The sequence below is a fragment of the Oncorhynchus keta genome, chromosome 35, assembly GCF_023373465.1.
Source record: "Oncorhynchus keta strain PuntledgeMale-10-30-2019 chromosome 35, Oket_V2, whole genome shotgun sequence".
Classification (NCBI taxonomy): Eukaryota; Metazoa; Chordata; class Actinopteri; order Salmoniformes; family Salmonidae; genus Oncorhynchus; species Oncorhynchus keta.
Genome location: NC_068455.1, coordinates 59452128 through 59474847, shown reverse-complemented (window position 1 = coordinate 59474847; position 22720 = coordinate 59452128).

Below are 22720 nucleotides of genomic sequence, written 5' to 3'. Positions count from 1 at the left end.
GAGTTTACAGTCTAACCAGACACATAGGTATTTGTAGTTGTTCACATATTCTAAGTCAGAACCAGAGTTTTGATGCTGGACAGGCGGGCAGGTGTGGGCAGCGATCGGTTGAAGAGCATGCATTTAGTTTTACTTGCATTTAAGAGCAGTTGGAGGCCACGGAAGGAGAGTTGCATGGCATTGAAACTTTTCTGGAGGTTAGTTTTAACATTGTGTCCAAAGAAGGGCCAGAAGTATACCGAATGGTGTCATCTGCGTAGAGGTGGTTCAGAGAATCACCAGCAGCAAAAGCAACATCATTGATGTATACAGAGAAAAGAGTTGACCCGAGGATTGAACCCTGTGGCACCCCCATAGAGACTGCCTGTCTGAGAAGTAATTGGTGAGCCAGGTCGAGGCAGTCATTTGAGAAACCAATGCTGTTGAGTCTACCGATAAGAATGTGGTGATTGACAGAGTCAAAAGCCTTGGCCAGGTCAATGAATACGGCTGCACAGTATTGTCTCTTATCAATGTCGGTTATGATATTGTTTAGGACCTTGAGCGTGGCTAATGTGCACCCATGTCCAGCTCTGAAACCAGATTGCATAGCGGAGAAGGTACGGTGGGAATCGAAATGGTCGGTGATCTGTTTGTTAACTTGGCTTTCGAAGACCTTAGAAAGGCAGGGTAGGATAGATATAGGCATGTAGCAGTTTGGGTCTAGAGTGTCTCCCCCTTTGAAGAGGGGGATGACTGCGGCAGCTTTCCAATCATTGGGGATCTCAGACGATACGAAAGAGAGGTTGAACAGTAATAGAGGTTGCAACAATTTCGGCTGATCATTTTAGAAAGAGAGGGTCCAGATTGTCTAGCCCAGTTGATTTATAGGGGGTTCATATTTTGCAGCTCTTTCAGAACATCAGGTGATTGTTTCTCGCTCGGTCCAAACACCATCTTTTGTCTACCTTTAAACACAGAGAGACACTCAAAACACACATACAGTGCCTTCAGAAAGTATACATTCCCCTGGACTTATTCCCCCTAGAAAATGTGCAGCCTGAATTAAAAATTGATTCAAAATGTTTTTTCCCCTCATCCATCTACACACAAAAGCCCATAATGACAAATTAAAAACATGTTAAGAAATGCTTGCAAATTTATTGAAAATGAAAAATATAAATACCAATTACATAGGCCAAATCAAATGTTATTGGTCACATACACATCTGTAGCAGATGTTATTGCGGGTGTAGCAAAATGCTTGTATTCACACCCCTGGGTCAAAACTTTGTAGAAGCACCTTTGGCAGCGATTACAGTTGTGAGTGTTTATGGGTAAGTCTAAGAGCTTTCCACACCTGGATAGTGCAACATTTGCCCATTATTCTTTTCAGGATTCCTCAAGCTCTGTCAAATTGGTTGTTGATCATTGCTAGACAACCATTTTCAGGTCTTGACATAGATTTTCAAGTAGATTTAAGTCAAAACTGCAACTCGCCCACTCACTGTCTTCTTGGCAAGTAACTCCAGTGCAGATGGCCTTGGGTTTGTCCTGCTGAAAGGTGAATGAATCTCCCAGTGTCTGGTGGTAAGCAGACAGAACCTGGTTTTCCTTTAGGATTTTGCCTGTGCTTAGCTTCATTCCATTTATTTTTTATCCTGAAAAACTCCCCAGTCCTTAATGATTACAAGCATACCCATAACATGATACAGCCATCACTATGCTTGAAAATATGGAGAGTGGTTCTCAGTAATGTGTTGTATTGTATTTGCCCCAAACACAACATGTTGTATTCAAAATAAAAAGTGAATTGCTTTGTCACATTTTCTTCAGTGTTACTTTAGCGCCTTGTTGTAAACAGGATCCATATTTTGGAATATTTTTTCTTCTGTACAGGCTTCCTTTTTTCCCACCTCTGTCAATTAGGTTAGTATTGTGGAGCAACTACAATGTCGTTGATCCATTCTCAGTTTTATCCTATCACAGACATTAAACTCTGTTTTAAAGTCACCATTGGCCTCATGGTGAAATCCCTGAGCGGTTTCCTTCCTCTCTGGCAATTGAGTTAGGAAGGACACCTGTATCTTTGTAGTGACAGGGTGTATTGATACACCATCCAAAGTGTAATTAATAACTTCACCATGCTCAAAGGGATATTCAATGTCTGCTTGTATTTTTACCCATCTACCAATAGGTGCCCTTCTTTGTGAGGCATTGGAAAACCTCTCTGGTCTTTGTGGTTGAATCTGTGTTTGAAATTCACTGCTTGACAGAGGGACCTTACAGATAATTGTACGTGTTGGGTTACAGAGAAGAGGTAGTCATTCAAAAATCAAGTTCAACACTATTATCGCACACAGTGAGTCCATGGAAGTTATTGTGTGACTTGTTAAACTCATGTTTACTGCTGAACGTATTTAGGCTTGTCATAACAAAGGAGTTGAATACTTATCAACTCATGACGTTTCAGCTTCTCATTTTTTATTCATTTGTAAAAATGTGAAATGAATTATGGGGTATTGTGTGTGTGTGTGGGCCAGTGACAAAAAACACCAATTGAATCCATTTTAAATTCAGAATATAACAAAATGTGAAACAAGTCAAGGGGTGTGAATATTCTCTGAAGGCAGTGTACACACACACACACACACACACACACACACACACACACACACACACACACACACACACACACACACACACACACACACACACACACACACACACACACACACACACACACACACACACACACACACACACACACACACACACACACACACTCTCTCTCTCTCTCTCAAATACATACAGAGACACTCAAATACATTCCAGCCATGACACTGATACCCTACAACCAACCCCATCAACTTTCCAGTGGCCTTTGTGAGTACAAGGCCAGGGCAGTTGGGAGGGAGACTTCTGCTTGCTTTTATCATTTGGATCATGTCTGCACATTAAACTTACAGAAACCGAGCGGCCCCTTCAGATGACAGCCGCGTCCGCCTCCTCCGTTTGCCAATCTGTCAGTGTGAACACGACTGCACATGTAATCAACGGTGAGCCCATCAGAATAGAGAACGCCTTGTTGTTTTTCTCCACGGCAGAGCTTCCTGGCTCGGTCCCAGTGGTTTTTAGAAGAATGGGATTCCACTCCTCTCTCCCGCTGAACGTGGAGGAACAGGTGCCCGTGAAATTAAAGTTTGGCTGTTCAGACGTGTGGCAGGAAATATAAAAAATATTTTTAAAAACAGCCAGCGCTGCAGACAGAAGATTACCTTGTGAGGGCGCAAGGGCCAAAAAGGATAGGAGAAATGTCCACTGTCAGGGTTTCCTCCGAGTGAAGACAACCCGTACCAGTACAAAGGCCAAGAAATCCCCTATGAATTGGGCAATAGCGTCTGGATATTTTCTTCCTTCTCTCTTGGTTTGGTCTCCGGGGGACCCTGACCACAGAGCTTTGGCTGGGTCCCGACTGCTTGCTTCCAGCCTGAAGTGTTATCCAGAGATACTGTGGCATTCTATCTTTGCGCCCCTCTGCTTATTATAGATTGCATTAAGATGGCTCTAAATTGAACTTCTCTGGCAGCTTTAGAGCACCTTGTTTGTTTTAGTCTTCTCGACGCTGTGAGTCAGAGTTGTATTATCAAGCTTTTCAGAGATAAAAGATGAATTAAAGGGACGATCAAACAAAAGGCTGTTACTTCTGTCACACATTGCTTTTCTGTCAGCAAGACACAAATGCACTTAAATGCTAAATACTTCATGAAGACAAAATAACAGAGTGGACAACACTTCCTTGCCTTTTAAACAGTGTGGGCTCATCTCTTGCTGGGGTACTATGAGGAACAACACCCCTCACACACACACACACCCTGCCTCTCACTGTTCTAAAATACGAGCCCGATTATTAACCTCCGTTTCCTGCATGGTGTCTGTTGAAATGACGACTGTTGAGAGGCCACCTCCTTCACCAACGCACTACAACAAGGGTTCAGAAACCCGCCTCACACAAAACAGAACCAAATAGAAAGGGATGGTGGTAAGACAGTCATCTGCTGATTGTCTCCACAGCGCTCAACTCTGCACTGCAAGACATTTTCCTCGGTTGGCTGGGGATGGAGCACAACGTAAATGAACGATTACATTTTGCTACATTATGAAGAGGTTCCCCTCTTAGGTTAGGCTGATTTGTGGGCCCGTTTGGTTATATTTCCCTCACAGCTCACTCCGTAATGGTTGTACCGGGCCTGGAATGGTTGTGTGTTGGAAGCAGTTCAATTAATACCGTGCCACCATAAAATAACTATTGAACTGACAAGGCTGAATGGATGAGCGTGAGACGCCCCGGGCAAGAGGGAGGGGGGTGTGGGGGGGTGTTTGACTGGTTGAAATGTACACCAGCAAAGCATGCGCTTTTGGGGAAGATGTCCATGACTAAATATTAAACTCCCACTATCTCGTAGCAGAAGAGACCGGTGAAAGATGAGCCCGTTACTTCTCAAGGCATCGACAAAATGTTGGCTCATTTGAATATTTATGTCCGCCACTAAGGCTCGTAAATGATCGCTGGTGATTAGGCCGCAGCCCTCCAGTGAGGCGAATGAGACGGATCAACAATGGCAGCTGTGGAGGTGAGCCATATGAAGGTATGAAAAAGCTGCCTGAGGTGAGAGCATTCAGAGCTAACCCAATCTCCCAAACAGTGAGAGAAGAGGGGGAGGAGAAGCACAAGGAATCAGAACCACCTTTATGTACATGAATTTGACGCTGCTACAGAGTTACAGACAGACAAACTGACTAAATATATAGACGCAGAATATACACAATCCGCGTACAGCATGTGCACTATATGCACTATAAACACTATAAGCTACATTGTGTGTAAAGATGGGAGGACTAAAAACAAATTGAAAGAGAACAATTTAACAGGATGATCTGCAATGGGGGAAATATATACAGTATGTGGGAGTCAGTCCACAGACAAAACGGATGCTGCAGGGAGACAGGGAATCTGGGGGAGGCTGGAGAACACTCACATAGCAGTCAATAGGGAGAGAACTCCTGGCCGCACTCAAGCCCACAATGTTCCCTGCATGCTGATTAATCACTCGAGAGCGCGGATGACTAAGTCAGGTTCAGACAACTGCGGGGCACATGGGACTTTTTAATTGACACTTTTTCCACATCCAGGAAGTAGTCTTGTCTTAGTCACGGCTGCCATCTCTGATTGCAGTCCATCGGACTCAGATAGGTTTCGACTGTACTCACAGCAGGTGTTATTGCTCGTGATGGTGCCACAGTGAGTCGTGAGATTAACATTTCGCCGTGGTTGTCTACTTTTGCAGTTTCCAGGGAGGCTGAACTTTGACAACAGCTTTCATTAAAAAAGATGAGCTTCCAGGAGATGGAAAGAAGAAAAAAACAGTACCAAGTAAATGCATTCAGATTGTTCCGGCATCAGAAAAGTGACAGAACTCCTGAGAGCTGTCTTTATATATACACATCCCGTGCAAAAAAAATAAAAAATGGTTGGTGTCATAACATGGTTCACATTAGATTCAATTAGCGTTCGTCTAAATGAATTAAGAGGCTTTAATGCCGTTGCTGTCTCAGTGGTGGTATTAACCTGGTGGCTCTCATTAGACACCCCTGGCTGATAAAGAGAGTAGGGAACGGCAGTGCAGACAGACACCTCGCGCTGACAGGGGTGACAGAGTGGATCAAGCCAGCTCATGAATAGTAATGGCCGCCGCCATGTCCCCGCCGCTCTCCCTCATGTGAGGAGTGACTGACTCCGTGTCGACAGAGCCCAGGGCTGCGGGGAAAGGGAATGGCGACTCAGACTGAGAGACGTTGTGGAGACAAGGCGAGAGGGGAAGGGGGTGGGAAAGAAGAAAACACCAAGCCACCGTGACATGAAGGCAACGTCATAACGTTCTTTGAGCTGTCAAAGCTGCTGCCGTCATCTCCTGGAGATAATAAACACAGTAAGAAGGGAAGTCGGACTAGATTTTCGGTCCGTGCCCTTTGGGGGAATAGGGAAGGCACTGGAGCATCTCAATAAATCAGGCCGAGGTGCCGTTCTTAATGCACTCCCCAGAACTATCGATAAGGGAAGAGAAGGCAAACACTGCCATTCGGAGGAGTGATGTCACTGATAACCTGCCGTGCCCGTACTCTTCCCAGCTCGCCGGGCCTGGGCCAATCGATCGCGGCACAATGCTTCACTTGGCAAATGCATAGGTGAGCAGAATGTGAAATAAGGAGTGGAGAGAGGGAGTGGAACAAAGCCCCACTCTTCAATAGATCTAGGTATGAGAGCTCACTGCAACATACTGTATCGACTGACACCAGGGCTGGTCTCCTGTTCTCCTACTGAGCAGAATGGACGTCACACTCCAGTCGACTTAAAGCCTTGAAAGAGTGGAGCGAAAAGGAGCAGCACCTCCGCTCCCAATTGTCTGGATGTGTTTTTAAATGTTTTGTCTGTTGTTCTCCTCTCTCCTGTTCCATTTATCTCAGGGAAGAGGGTGACGACTGGAAGTGGAGAGCACAGCTGGATCCCTGAAATGCTAATTTGTTCCCAGTCAACCCCCCTGGCCCACGGAGAGATCTCGCTTACGGCCCTTCCTTTTATCCCAAAAAAGGGTCATACTGCCAGCCAGCTCTTTCACGGGAACATGCAGTTCCTCTCATTTAAAAAAAATCTGGACTGCTTCTAACAGCATCTCTCTCTCTCTCTCTCTCTCTCGCAGCACTCAGACACGTTGGCTTTTTTATTCAACTGTAATGGAACGTTATTTTCCTGCAATTTCTTGTTAAAGGTCCAATGCAGCTGTTTTTATCTCAATATCAAATCATTTCTGGTAAACAATTAAGTGCCTTACTGTGATTGTTTTCAACTTTGCTAAGACTGTCTGGGAGTGGTCTGAGTTGGGGGGGGACTCTACATGTGCTGTTATACGCAGAGAGCTTTGGAACTGTCTTTCTCATTGGTCTATTAACTAAATCACCAGGCAGGCCAACATTTCAGGCAGTCAGTCTTATGAAACAGCTCTTACACTTAAAAGGGCAATGTCATCATTTTCACAATTCCACAGTATTGGTGGCAGGTGAAATCCGATTTGATGGAATGTTGTTGCTTAGATACAAGATTCTACTGGCATATATGGGCAATTGGAAGGTGTTTTTATTTAATATGACTTCATTCTGACTAACAACAGAATAATAGGCTGCGAGGTTAGCACATTTACTGAGTCCTATGGCAAATCATGTTTCTAATTCAGCTTGTATACTAATACTAACTCTCAAAAAAGGTCAACACTCTGCTACTAGTAACGTGAGCTAATGTACTTCATGCTGTTTCGGAGCTCTTTGGTACAACTGTGTCTGTTTCCTTCACTAGTTAGTCCATTCAGTGGGTAGAGGCAAATGTTCCCTTGTCTTCGATCTCACCTCAAGAAACCGAGAGTTAATGTTAATCTAAACTTTAAAGACCCACTTTCAAGCAGGCAGTAGGGCATTAACGAGACAGATGGGGTATAATCACAAGCTTAATTCTTTGGGTGGCATAACTGTAGTTTCCTTTTTGTTCAATCGCAAAGTATTAGCTAAATGAATCCTTCTGTTTTCATAGTGTTGGATCACAGAGGGGCACATTGAATGATGGGGGGGGCAGGTTTCATTCATTATGGAGTCTGAGAAATCTGAACATAATTTCCGGCATCCATTATTCACACAGCCTGCTTCGTTGATAGCGCTCCCATTGTCCCCTAAACGTCCCAAATCACCACAGAGTCGATGGGGAAGACTGAGTGCACACTCAGCAGGAAGTGAGGGGATAGGGTTTCCTATTGGTGGGAGCTGAACTGGAATCCAGGAAGTATCAAACTGTGGACCACCACCTACACAAGTTCATATATATTTAGTCATCTGTCACAACCGGAAAGATACCTAGCCTTTACCAAAATTAATCAGAAAAAAGGGCAAATTTTTTATTGAAAATTTGTGACGAGCAAAATCAATGCAGCCACTTCCTACTTCTACATTTTGGGGTATTTTCTGCTGTTGTTGAGGGCTATTCCCTGAAATCAACTAGATACTCTCTCCACTGAAGGTGAAAGATGCCATTTTCACTCATGAATATCTTTTCCCCGTGGACTAAGTCTCTGGGTGAAAAATATGAAAATGAGGTATGTGTTGACTTTCAGTGCAACTCGAGACAAACTTCATTCCTGCTGATAAATAAGACCCATATATTGTAAACCAATGTTGCTTCTTTTTGGCCCGCCAGCCATACATAAGTCCATGAAAATGCCCTCCGCCCTCAGATTTGGGATGTACAGTATGTATTAAGGAGTACATTTTCTGAAGTGGAAAAATAGAAAGGTATTTCATTTTTATGAGACAACAAACATCATAGTGGAATAAGGCCTTCTCCAAAGGGAGCTAACTCGACAGCATCATCAATCCTTGAAAAAGTGGTTACTTTTTGGAGAGAGCACCATCATTCAGACAACAAAGGTTTGGCAAAGAGAAAACAGCTTAATCACCGACTTCATGAGGTTCACTACATGAATCTGATAATGGCTGGAACTGTACGGTTTAATTGTAGTATAATTACGCTGTCGTTACATTTTCATAGCCACTTCAACAAATAATTCAATCAAATTTGGGTTATGAGCAGAACAACTGATGTTTATATCCAAAACACTTACAATTTTCTCCTGCAGGAATCAACCATTTGCGCTGTGTCACATTTCATTTCGTCCCCAGTTTATGGTAAACAAACACACGCTCATGGCCTTCTTAGAGGCTCCACCTCCGTTGGGAGTCAGACTGTTCCTTGTTAAGGATCAATTTGTCTGGACAGCCTTACAAATTGCACAAAGAGACAAAGTTGTCTTTGGCGTGAGCTACGTTGATGGATGTCCCCACACCTGGGTCGTAAATCCTCCCGGCAGTGTGGAGACAAATCTCTAGCGTGCGTTCTCTCCCTGTCACCACTCCCTCCCTCCCCTTTCACTTCCTCAACCCCCCGCCCCTCACCCAAACCGAAAAACACCACGCGGTTCAACGTTTTTAATAGATACCCAAAACACACCACTCGCATTTATTCCCCTTTATGTTTTGCATCAAAAATGTGCAAACTAGCACTGGCAATACAAAAATATGCTTATCAGACACTTTATATGTAAATTCGCAGTGAGCAGTGAGTGGCAGTGAGTTTATATTGTGAGGCTGTTACAAAAATTAAAAACGCCATCCTGGTGAATACCAGATGAAGTCATTCCACAATAGTTTTTTTTTAATCATCCTTTTTTTTGTGTCAGCTTACACGATATCATCGCTATGTGCGAGTGTGCGACGCACAAGAACAAGCAGCCGGCAGGCGCAGTGTTTAAACCCCCTAAAGTTATCAGCAGTCGTAGATAAAACAACTTCTCCAGGGGGCTGCCTTGTGAGGGAGAAATCGCAGTCTTCCCAGGGGAGGCCACACCACTGTTTGTTTCTGCTGAAACACTACAGGCTCCTTCTTAAAGCCCCCCTCCCCATAATCAAATGTGATCTGCTCACACTCGCCATCCATCCTCCCTCGGGAAGCCCTGTTCTGAAGGAACTAAACTACATTTTCATGCAGTCCCCACGCTCAAGACAAAAGTTGTTGCGAGATAAAGAATTAATAAAGATTAAAGTCAATTAAAGAGTGAAAGGACTCTAACCACGCACAGAAAAAAGCAGTTGGGAAAATTTGAGAAGAAAATTCTTAACTCTGTGTGGCTGTGAAAATGCAGCAATTCCAGAGCTAAACGTAAGCCTGTGTGCAGGCCTATTTTCGAAGTCTATCTGGCTCTGTGTACATGTACGAGAGGGAGAGCTGTACAGTATGTGTGTATATGAGAAAGTTTGCTGATCTTTGCGTGGGTATATTTCAGGCAGTGCTTCTGGTGTGTGTGTGTACTGTGTATGTGTGCATTTCTGTGTGCGTAGGTGTCTGAGTGTGCAAGCAAGTACGAGACAAAATAAGCCATCTGTTCAGGATTCACCTGAGCACTGGCGCTCCACTGATTAACGTGACTTGACAGAGAAAAGGATTTGGAGAGAGCTGAAGTTTAAACTAGGCACACAGGGGGTGAATAGTAGATTTCCTCTGTAGTATGCATGTTAGTGTCCTCACGATCTTCATACCGTAAAGGATAGGTATAAATAATTAAGCAGGCTGTTCCCCCAAATAGCCGCAGAGCAAAAGAAAAGAGGGGGAAAAGGAGGGGGGGGGAGCCAGCCTGCTAGCAGGGTTTTAAAGTACCAACAACATCCTCATACAGTAATTAGGTCCTCTTTACAGGAACCGCCAGGAATTTCTTTGAATGCAAAAGAAAATGTAATACTTCCAGGACATTTTTTCTCCAGTCTCTAGTAATTAAAAGGGAAACCTTGCTGTCATCTAAAATGGAAGGCGACGTCGCAGCACACTCCATATTCCCTGGCACTTTAATGAGAGCAATAAATGCTATGCTCATTCTGGCTATTTATACATTTTTATGGCACAAATTGCGGCTTAAAGGGCATAAATCACAGGAATGACAGATGAAGGACAGCACAGAGGCCCTCCAATAAGCGATGCAAATGGAAAACTGTGGCCCTGGCAGTTAATTAGCCAAAGAGGGCCTAATCAGCGCTTTGGATGCCCGTCCCTCCCCAGGTGATGCGCTAATAGGAGACGCTTGAACAGGTACGTATGAACAACGGTGATGTGGAAAGGTGGCACCTCATAAGCCCAGTCTGACACCTCTCGAAGAAAGCCAGTGGAGGCGAAAAGACCAAAACCGATGTGGAAAAATAACAGACCCACATTTAATGTTGCTACTGTTCAAGGATGTTTAGTATCTAAGCATAAACGTTGAGTCATTACATGCCATGGTGGCAAATCACATACAATAAGATACTGTGAAGTTGGGAATAGGAGGTTGCTGGATCTGCTGTTCGCAATGCCTACAGTTGGGTCTGGCAGTAACCTCACAGAGTGGACAGGGGGCGCTGCAGAGTGCACTGTAGCCAGGAAGGCACAGTATGAGAGCCATCATTAGAGAGCAACAGCCAGCAGACCAGCAAAACACTCACTGAGATAAAACACAAAAAGCCCGCAGCACTCTGAAGTCAACCAGAACAGTTCCCTATGCATTTCAAATAGACTCCCAAACAAAAACAGGAGGCTCAAGTTTCATAATCTACCACATAATCAGCCAGCAAGCAAATCCTGCTCCACTGTGGAAGAGAAAAGACGAAAGAGGGGGAAGGGGGAAAAAAAGTCAGGTTGTCCTGTGATGCTGTAAATAGGGAATCTTTTTTCTCCACAATTAAAGAGTGGTGGTTATTGATTTCCAATGGGGTTCTTAGTTGACTCACTGGCTGGCCGCTGTCACAATGAGGCTCGGGGTAAGGTGACCATGCTCTCCGCGCCGTGCTTCATGCTCCACCAGCCAGCGTGATAAACCTCAGATGTCATCAGCCAGGAAGGACGACCCCTCCCCCCTCCACCTGAACCTCCACTGCCACCGCAGCAGCATACGCCCATGGGTTGGTGCCACGTTAACACGACCTCACTTCATTAACTAATAAAGTCAGCTGGGAGTTACTGTAGCCAGCCTATGTTATAACCAGAAATGCTAAAGTCAATGTGAAGAGCTTATTATGTTGTCCAAGAAGACCCAGGTGGTTTAAAACACACACACACACACACACACACACACAAATGAAACATACGTATGCTCACCATAAAACAGACCCTTGTTTCAGATCAAAAGGTGAAGTAATGCAATAAGAAGAGTCATGGAATAGCATGAAAAAGCATTATGTGAGCTGGCTGCAGCTACAGACAGAGATGGGCTTACGGTCCAACTCCTCTGGAAAACAACCATAAATCAGAGACAAGCCGTCAAGAGGAACAGATCCATCAGAACGGACCCGCAACAACCCCTGACATTGACCCGTGTCGAAGATAAATAGAGAAAAAAGGCTATGCAGATTGATTCAATGTTGAAATGAGCGCCCTGTTGGTCATGTTTATCGATTCCATGGATAATTTACTGATTCCAATGTTGTTTGTTCCCCAAGTAATGACTACACGTCAGGGTTGTAATTTGACAGGCTGCGGGGCACTAAGCACGGCGGCTGATTTATGTGCACGACAGTGACCCGAGGCTATGGAGGAAGCATCATGCCCGACGCACATGCAGGAGAACACATTGTACATGTAAGTATTGTTAGCACCTTGATTTGTTCCATTTATTGTACAGTAACTGATTCACGGATTGGGCACTAAACATTCGCTGATCAGTAGGAGTATAATCTTGTATGGCTACAAGCTAAATCGCAGCATGATTAAAGTCTACAATTAAAGCTCTTGATGATGCACTGCAAATAGCATACACACGGCAAAATCCTTACACTGTCATTTGTCAGTGCAGATTGCTTTTCGCAAGGAGTATTGTACCCACATTCTGGCACAAAGTATTCATTATGGATTCTGCGACTTCTATTCCTATGGATAGACAATTTGTTTTCAGAGGATGAAATGTCACGAAGGCCAAATAAGCAGTTTTCCTGGACAGAACAACGCAGACCGGCCTGGAACAACAAAGCGCATGTATTCATTACATCACCTTATAAACCTGCTGCACTGAATGCACTAGGCCGTGATACAAATATGCTCGGCAATAGTGGTCAGCAAATGTGTTCAACCCATCATTCTGACAGACAGAATGACATAACATAGACAACATTAGCAGCCCATGTCAATGTCTAAAAATTATTGACTGTCAAGCCACTGAACACCTGGGGTAGCTTGTTCTTGTCTTGGACTCCTGAACCCGTGCCACAGGCCAAGATTCCATGGTGTCGGAGACAGGTGGGGATGATATTCCAGTGTCAAGCGCAACCTTGTGTTCCCCGGTTCCCGTTAGGGGGACATGTCTGGGCGAAAGGGGGCACGGAAAGTTCTGTTGCCGAGCGGCGCTAGGCGAGAAAGCCTGCAGAAGAACTTCCAGAGCAAAGAGAGGAAAGAGACTGAGGGCGTTTCCTTCCCTAAACGGTAAAATAGACACAATCTGGCTGCATGATGAGGGCAAAATTAAGTCCAAGGAGCGACTCTGATGAATAGAAGACGGAACCAGCATTAGTTACTCTGGAGAAGGAAAAACAGAAGCCCTTGGCTTGTTTACCACTTTACCAGGGAAACAACTTTTCATGATTGCTTTGTAATTATCTCCCTGATAATGTAAAACGCTTTTCTCGCGCTCTTTCCCTCTCTCACTCTCTGTTGGTAGTGGACCATGAAAATTAATAAAGGATTAGCCCAAATGTTTAACTTTTTATTGGATGGGGTGGGGGCTTGGTGGGCCGGTAAGGCGTGCCCCCAGCAGATAATCGACTAATAACACTCAAATGCTTGTGCCAGGGCATGAGAACGATTGTGCATAAGGATACTTATTGTTCTGTGCACCAGCAACCTTCCCCGTTCTTACGAGGTGCTACATTGACCAAAAAGTCTATAAACTCCCTCTATTGTGCGGCTTAACGAGACATTAGCCGTGCTAACAACCAGGCGGCCGCTGTTGGACAGCTGAAGCCGAATGTGACTTTCTGTGTGAAAGGCGTTTTCTTTCAGACACTCACCACTCCCTGAGTGCAGGTTACAATGAAAAACAACTCTCTGGGTCGCCATCTTAACAGCTTGTGATGGCTTTTACAATGGGACCCCCAGGGGCTAGGGAACACCATAAAATGTCTTGCTACCCTCAAATAGATCGGGTTAATCTGGCTCTGTTGTTTGCCGCTGCTCCCAGATATAGAAAATGCAGAACAGCAGCCAATATAATCTCCAAGCTTGTAAATGCTGTTTTTATAAAGATTACCGCCTAAAAAAAAGCAGTTTCCTGTTCTATGAGAGCCGCTATCTGTTTGTGTGGATAAGGATGATGGTGGATTAGCTGTTTGTTTGTACCTTCCTTTAGAAGTAAGTTTAAAAAATGAAAATATATCTGCAGGGAAGTACTTTTTCCTGATTCTAAAGGATGAAACATACATCAGAAATGATGCATTGCCACAGTAATTGTTCAAGTTTGTATTTGTGTAGTTTCATACCAATCCCTATCCCTAGGGGCGGCAGGTAGCCTAGTGGTTAGAGCGTTGGACCAGTAACGGAAATGTTGCAAGATGAAATCCCTGAGCTGACAAGGTAAAAATCTGTCGTTCTCCCCCTGAATAAGGCAGTTAACCCACTGTTCCTCAGCAGTCATTGAAAATAAGAATTTGTTCTTAACTGACTTGCCTAGTTAAATGAAGGTAAAATAAAAATCAAATGTATGTTTCATATATTCCCAATGCATTTAACAATTGTATTTTTTTTTTGGTATGGGCGGGGCTCACTGTGGGACAGGTTTGGGCTGTGTTGGAAGTTTGGGTCTCAGTGGCACAGCAGTGTATGCAGAGAGAAAGAGGAAGTGACGTGGAGGGTCTACTCTGTGGAGGGCCCACTCCCCCGCCGGGCCTCCCATCTCAATTAGCTCAGCTCAGCCAGGCTTTCTGCTGATAGGGGAAAATCAGCAAGCTGAAGAGGGAGAGGGGGGCAACCCTCCTCACGCACACGTAATATACAGCCCTGGGAGTCTACTTGCCTCTCTCTCGCTCTGTGTCTGTGTGTGTGGCTCTCATCTCTCCACTCTGATGGATTGGAGCCCCCTGGTGCTTTCTTTAACAAGCACCTGGACTACACTAGGGCCGTACTTGCTGAAATGCCGAAAATCCACTGATATTAATTGATGTGCACGGTCATAGTGAAAGTTAATAAGCACAAGAGAGACTTATGAAAAGGTGAAATTAGTTCATCTGTCTGCACTGTCGGCACAGGTACAACCGACTAGCGCTAGATAACACTACCTCGCCTCGGTGTAACGCTCATTCCTTCGACAATAAACACGAATCCGACCATCACCCCTGGTGAGACAAATCCGCGACTCATCAGTGAAGTGCACTTTTTGCCAGTCCTGTCTGGTCCAGCGACAGTGGGTTTGTGCCCATAGGCAACGTTGTTGCCGGTGATGTATGGTGAGGACCTGCCTTACAACAGGCCTACAAGCCCTCAGTCTAGCCTCTCTCAACCTATTGCGGACAGTCTAAGCACTGATGGAGGGATTGTGCGTAGAACCTGATGAACCTGATGTAAATCGGGCAGTTGTTGCCATCCTGTACCTGTCCTGCAGGTGTGATGTTTGGATGTACCAATCCTGTGCAGGTGTTGTTACACGTGTTCTGCCACTGGGAGGATGATCAGCTGTTCGTTCTGTCTCCCTGTAGCGTCTCTTAGACGTCTCACAGTACAGACATTGCAATTTATTGCCCTGGCCACATCTGCAGTCCTCATGCCTCCTTGCAGCATGCCTAAGGCACGTTCACAAAGATGAGCAGGTACGTCCGACGCCGACAGAGATGGCCGCCTCGCTTCGCGTTCCTAGGAAACTATGCAGTATTTAGTTTTTCTATGTATTATTTCTTACATTGTTACCCAAGGAAATCTTAGGTTTTATTGCATACAGTCGGGAGGAACTATTGGATATAAGAGGAACATCAACTTCAACTTGGATATAAGAGCAACATTACGACCAGGAATACGACTTTCCCAAAGCGGATCCTCTGTTTAGTCCACCACACAGGACAATGGATTGGATCCCAGCCGCCGGAGACCCAAAACAACGGCACCACAGAAGGGGCAGACGGAGCGGTCTCCTGGTCAGGCTCCGTAGACGGGCACCTCTCCTGAGCATACTGCTCGCCAATGTCCAGTCTCTTGACAACAACGTAGACGAAATCCGAGCAAGGGTTGCCTTCCAGAGAGACATCAGAGATTGTAACATTATTTGTTACCCGGAAACATGGCTCACTCGGGATACGTCATCAGAGTCGGTACAGCCACCTGGCTTCTTCACGCATCGCAACGACAGAAACAAACATCTCCCTGGTATGAAGAAGGGTGGGGGGGTGTATGCCGTATGATTAACGAGACGTGGTGTGATCATAACAACATACAGGAACTAAAGTCCTTTTGTTCAACTGACCTAGAATTCCTTAAAATCAAATGCCGACCGCATTATCTACCAAGAGAATTCTCTTCAATCATAATTGCAGTCATGTATATTTCCCCCAAGCAGACACATCGACAGCCTTGAAAGATTTTCATTGGAAACCACATATCCTGAGGCTGCATTTATTGTAGCTGGGGATTTTAAAGGCTAATCTGAAAAGAAGGATCCCTAAATTTTATCAGCATATCGAATGCGCAACCCGGGCTGGCAAAACCCTGGATCATTGTTATTCTAACTTCCGCGATGCGTATAAAGCCCTCCCCCGCCCTCCTCTCGGAGAATCTGACCACGACTCCATTTTGTTGCTCCCAGCCTATAGACAGAAACTAAAACAGGAAACACCCGTGCTCAGGTCTGTTCAACGCTGGTCCGAACAATCGAAATTCCACGCTTCAAGATTGCTTCGATCGTGTGGACTGGGATATGTTCCGCATAGCGTCGGACAATAACATTAATGAATACGCTGATTCGTTGAGCTAGTTTATTAGCAAGTGCATCGGTGATGTTGTACCCACAGCGTCTATTAAAACATTCCCCAACCACAAACCGTGGATTAATGGGTACCTTTCACGCAAAACTGAAAGCGTGAACCACAGCTTTTAAATCAGGGCAAGGTGACCGGTAACATGAGCGAATACAAACAGTGTAGCTATTCCCTCTGCAAGGCAATCCAACAAGCTAAGCGTCAGTATAGAGACAAAGTAGAGTCTCAATTCAACGCCTCAGACACGAGAGGTATGTGGCAGGGTCTACAGTCAATCACGGACTACAAAAGGAAAACCAGCCCCGTCGTGGACCCCGATGTCTTGCTCCCAGACAAACTAAACAACCTCTTTGCTCGCTTTGAGGACAATACAGTGCCACTGACACAGCCTGCTATCAAACCTTGCGGGCTCTCCTTCACTGCAGCCAACGTGAGTAAAACATTTAAACGTGTTAACCCTCGCAAGGCTGCCGGACCAGACGGCATCCCCAGCCGCGTCCTCAGAGCATGCGCAGACCAGCTGGCTGGTGTGTTTACGGACATATTCAATCAATCCTTATCCAGGTCTGCTGTTCCCACATGCTTCAAGAGGGCCACCATTGTTCCTGTTCCCAAGAAAGCTAAGGTAACTGAGCTAAACGACTACCGCCCCGTAGCACTCACTTCCGTCATCATGAAGTGCTTTGAGAGACTAGTCAAGGACCATATCACCTCCACCCTACCTGACACCCTAGACCCACTCCAATTTGCTTACCGCCCCAATAGTTCCACAGACGACGCAATCACACTGCACACTGCCCTAACCCATCTGGACAAGAGGAATACCAATGTATTAATGCTGTTCATCGACTACAGCTCAGCATTTAACACTATAGTACCCTCCAAACACGTCATCAAGCTCGAGACCCTGGGTCTCGACCCCGCCCTATGCAGCTGGGTCCTGGACTTCCTGAGGGGCCGCCCCCAGGTGTTGAGGGTAGGTAACAACATCTCCACCCTGCTGATCCTCAACACTGGGGCCCCACAAGGGTGCGTTCTCAGCCCTCTCCTGTACTCCCTGTTCACCCATGACTGCGTGGCCATGCACGACTCCAACTCAATCATCAAGTTAGCAGACAACACTACAGTGGTAGGCTTGATTACCAACAACAACGAGACGGCCTACAGGGAGGAGGTGAGGGCCCTCGGAGTGTGGTGTCAGGAAAATAACCTCACACTCAATGTCAACAAAACAAAGGAGATGATCGTGGACTTCAGGAAACAGCAGAGGGAGCAGCCCCCTAACCCCCTTAACGGGACAGTAGTGGAGGTGGAAAGTTTTAAGTTCCTCGGCGTACACATCACAGACAAACTGAAATGGTCCACCTACACAGACAGCGTGGTGAAGAAGGCGCAGCAGCGCCTTTTCAACCTCAGGAGGCTGAATAAATTTGGCTTGTCACCAAAAACACTCACAAACCTTTACAGATCCACAATCGACAGCATCCTGTCGGGCTATATCACCGCCTGGTATGGCAACTGCTCCGCCCACAACTGTAAGGCTCTCCAGAGGGTAGTGAGGTCTGCACAACGCATCACCGGGGGCATCCAGGACACCTACACCACCCGATGTCAAAGGAAGGCCAAAAAAATTATCAAGGACAACAACCACCCGAGCCACTGCCTGTTCACCCCACTATCATCCAGAAGGCGAGGTCAGTACAGGTGCATCAAAGCTGGGACAGAGAGACTGAAAAACAGCTTCTATCTCAAGGCCATCAGACTGTTAAACAGCCATCACTAACATTGAGTGGCTGCTGCCAACATACTGACTCATATCTCTAGCCACTTTAATAATGAAAAATGTATGTAATAAATGTATCACTAGCCACTTTAAACAATGCCACTTTATATAATGTTTACATACCTTACATTACACATCTCATATGTATATACTATACTCTATACCATCTACTGCATCTTGCCTATGCCGTTTGGCCATCGCTCATTCATATATTTTTATGTACATATTCTTATTCATTCCTTTACACTTGTGTGTATAAGGTAGTTGTTGTGAAATCGTTAGGTTAGATTACTTGTTAGATATTACTGCATGGTCAGAACTAAAAGCACAAGCTTTTCGTTACACTCGCATTAACATCTGCTAACCATGTGTATGTGACAAATACAATTTGATTTGGACCCTGGGCATCTTTCTTTTGGTGTTGGAGTCAGTAGAAAGGCCTCTTTAGTGTTGTAAGTTTTCGTAACTGTGATCTTAATTGCCTACCGTCTGTAAGCTGTTAGTGTCTTAACGACAGTTCCACAGGTGCATGTTGCTTGTTCAATGAACCATAAACAAATAATCATGGGAAACAGTGTTTAAACCATTTACAATGAACACTATACTTGGAGTATCGATATAATATCATCCAAAATAATATTGTGATATGTAACTGTATCGATTTTTATCTCCACCATCACTACTGTTCTGCTCTTGGATCATCATATGATACATACTAGCCATTTTTACTCTATGGGTCTTATATGCAGTTGGTGTGAAACCAGGGCCAAAAATAGGTTCCAAGCTATGGACTGGAATCTCCTGCCAGATAAAGAAAGTTCCAACAGCTCAGGCAGAAACTCTCGGCTAACAAGCCTTTTACATCTGATTATAGCATGACATCAACTCCCACACATAGTAAACAGACAAACGGATGGGCTCAGCAGCACTGAGTCTCATACAAAAACACAAATTCCAACTTTTCTTCTACTTTCAAACTAACTCTCCGTCCTCCACTAGATGACTTTGCGACAGCGCGGTCCAATCTCAAAGCAGGTGGTCCACATTTCAAATGCAGCGCATAAATCATTGAGATGGGCAGCGGTCGGACGTGCTTCCAGGATGTCCTAAAAAATCTGAGGTCTGGGGAGGCGAGCCGTCGCCACGGCGCAGCCTCCCTCCCACCCACAGCAGGGGAGCAGTCCTATCAGGGGTGCGCACGATGCACATGCATGTTTGAAAGGCAAAGTGGAAGAAGAAAAAAGCTCACGGAGGAAGAAAGATGAAAAAGAGAGAAAGTGCTTGGGCAGCAGAACTCAAGGCCAAAATCTATTTAATCACAGAATAAGGACAGTTCAAGAAGTGGCAATGTAATAATCCACCGCCTCTCCCAGTGACCCTGCAGCCGGCGCGTTTTATGACAGTGAATACATTTATGTGCGAACCCGCGCCCACCAAGCTCATTCCATCCGGTCTAGAAACGGGACTAGACATTAATACAACTTTTCAAACACACCCAGCCTAGGTGCTTGAGCACCCAGCCCACCTCCTAAGAAATTCAACCCAGCTGCCGCAGTGAGCAAAGTATCCGAATAAACAAACCAACTAAACTGATAATGACAATAAGTAATAACCTGGGCGAAATGAAAGGATGAAGGTCAGTAATTGCGAGGCGGTGAGAGATAGGAGGGTGGTGTGTTTTGTTTTTTTCTGCTGTGGCAGAGAGAGGCCAGGGGTCCGTGTGAGCATGTGCGGTGGGCTCCTGGGCGGTGTAGGAACACGTTTGCAGAGGTTAAGAAAAGCAATTAATCGGCAGTTGAGATAATCAGAGAGAGAGAGAGAGAGAGAGATGGGTAAACACTTGTTTACAGCCCTGCAAGCACAATCAAAAGCTCAGAGGCTCAGTGCTGACACAGAGGCCCTCCTTTTCAGGTGAAATTGCCAACACTTCAGATACACAGCTCAATGTTTGCTTGCTTACTTCCCAGTGAGAGAGCAAGCAAGCCTTACCTACCTTCAGCTGAAATTCCTTTCATCTCGACATTGCACAGAATATCACTGTATCACGAGTGTCAGGCGGCATTTCTCGGCACATATTTACCAATGGTCCGAGCGCCATTGACAATGAGTACAACATAAGTCGCTTTAGATTCCACCTCAGAGTACGAAAACAAACATTGAATTTACATGATAATCATCAGCAGAACTGCGAGATAACTAGGCTATATCAACGAACAACTACAATAACACATTTCTTATGTACATAGAAGTGTAAACAAACAGAAACCCCTTACTGGGAAACTAACCCAAATTCTCTTTGAAAACCATGTTTGGGAAGAAACAGGCTAGAAGAAACAGGCTAGTCTTTTCATTTGATCTTTGCAGACCAATTAAAGCAGGTAAGTTATCAGCTACATGTTCTTCTCTGGGTTCTGTTGCACTGCCAGGATTGTCAGTAATATCTTGTAAAAGATCTTCAGCGATACTTGTTTACGTGTTCAGGCAAACGATGTTCCCTACACATAGCGAGGTATTAAAGGCAGACAGTCATTTAGCAGGTCAGTGTTGAGTAAGTAGCGTCACTTTCATTAAGTCTGATGAGATAATTATCCATCCATATCATGGCAATATGTTGCAAAGTAAAGAAGCGGTTAGCTCATTAAACCACTAACGTGCCTTATTCCTGTGGGCTTATATCAAAGGAGAGATACTGGGAAAGCACTATACTTATTGACAGAAATGGGTCTGCTAACTTACAATCTAGTAGTAAGACAATTTCATTAATGTGGTCATATTAGCAGGGACAGTTCTAGCTAAATTGCTAGGCAATGCATCGCAATAACGGAGGGAAAGCATGCACAGTTTGAACAGACATTCAAAAGTGAAACAAAAATATTTTTGTGGGATATCTTTTTTTTTTCATGCCATGTACCGAATGTAGGAAGAAATTCACAGCAGCTTAGCTATGATATTTCAACTATATCATATACGATAAGAGGGTCTGGTCTGTCTATCTGCAATCTTCCAGCAGTGTTAGCACTATGGGAATCAAATACTAACTGTCAAACCTATAGATCCTTTCCCATACGCCCCCGCCCCTAGATAATCATCCGATACACGCTGCACAGTACAAATGTACGGTGAACCTTTGCATGGAGTGAATAAGGTGGCATTTTCATTTAACTCAACTGCAGTGTAGCAACCCAACCTGAACCCACCTGTGATACAATATGCTGAAGGGGAAACAGGCTAAAAAATGCATGAGTCCTCAGAAACTGCTCTGAGACCGGGGATGTGGTACCTGCAGCTTTTTGAAGCCTCTGAATGGTAGGCATCACGCTTTACAGCCCAGGCAGAGAGTGCTTGTGTGCTTTGTCAAGACAAACTGAATACATCGCTTTTGAAGAGCGAGGGGGGCCAAACAGCGACCGAGTCTGGAATTTTTAAAGGCATGCAGCGCAAATGTCTGATGAAACTTTCAGCACCTTGGACAGCTGTCTGAAGAAGACCCCAGACAAAGGGAGACATGGGTGCTGCTTTCTCTTCACATAGATAGACACAGGGACCATAGAGTTGATTTGGTAAATTAAGTGGACATGTCAACCCTTTTTCCTCGTGCAGCTCAGTGGTCTCGCTGTCTGCGCTTTTAGAATTGGAGGCAGTCACCCCACCGCAACACACACACACAAATAGCCTACCCTACACACACACACTCTCTAACCCCCGGCAGGAGCCAGCGATTCCACAGTTTTCCCCAGGCCTCCGTGTCTCAGACTGAATAATGTAGAGCCTTTACCCAGTACTCAAGCATGAGTGGATAATCTAGCCACAAGGACAGAATGTGTCAACATTTCCTTTATTTATTTATTTATTTACCCCCACACCACTACACCAGGAGCTGGGAAGGGAGAGGCAATGTGTTCGTCTCAATATCAAATCATTTCTGGGTAACAATTAAATTCCTTACTGTGATTGTTTTTAATTAAAATGGTCAAAAATAAGAAAATAATAGCTTCTTAGCAAATGTAGCAATTCTCAAGCAAGAATTTTGCTAGGACGGTCTGGGAGTGGTCTGAGTGGGGAGGGGAAGACTGAAAACAAGCGGTTATTGGCAGAGAGGTTTGTAACTCTCTTTCTTATTGGTCTATTAACTCATTTACCACCTGGTTATTTGTGTTAGTATTTATTATGGATCCCCATTAGCAATTACTCTTCGTGGGGTCCAGCAAAATTAAGGCAGTTACACAATTTTAAAAACATTACAATACATTCACAACAGATTTCACCACATATCTACAACACAAAATCCATGTGTACGTATGTATAGTGCGTATGTTATCGCCAAATCAAATC